Source organism: Leptonychotes weddellii, chromosome 1 (genome assembly GCF_054177405.1).
Source record: "Leptonychotes weddellii isolate Sample4059 chromosome 1, ASM5417740v2, whole genome shotgun sequence".
Taxonomy (NCBI): Eukaryota; Metazoa; Chordata; class Mammalia; order Carnivora; family Phocidae; genus Leptonychotes; species Leptonychotes weddellii.
The window spans coordinates 50676044-50676307 of NC_138369.1; positions in this window are offsets into that span (position 1 = coordinate 50676044).

The window sequence follows — 264 nt, forward strand, 5'->3', positions numbered from 1 at the left end:
GGGCGCCTGGGTGGCTCAGTCGTTAAGCGTCTGCCTTCGGCTCAGGTCATGATCCCAGGGTCCTGGGATCGAGCCCCGCATCGGGCTCCCTGCTCAGCGGGAAGCCTGCTTCTCCCTCCTCCACTCCCCCTGCTTGTGTTCCCTCTCTCGCTGTGTCTCTCTCTGTCAAATAAATAAATAAAATCTTTAAAAAAAAAATGTTATTCCAGATCACACCACTTCCTTTCATCCCACTCCACCCCGTTCCTGCTCATGTCACCTTTC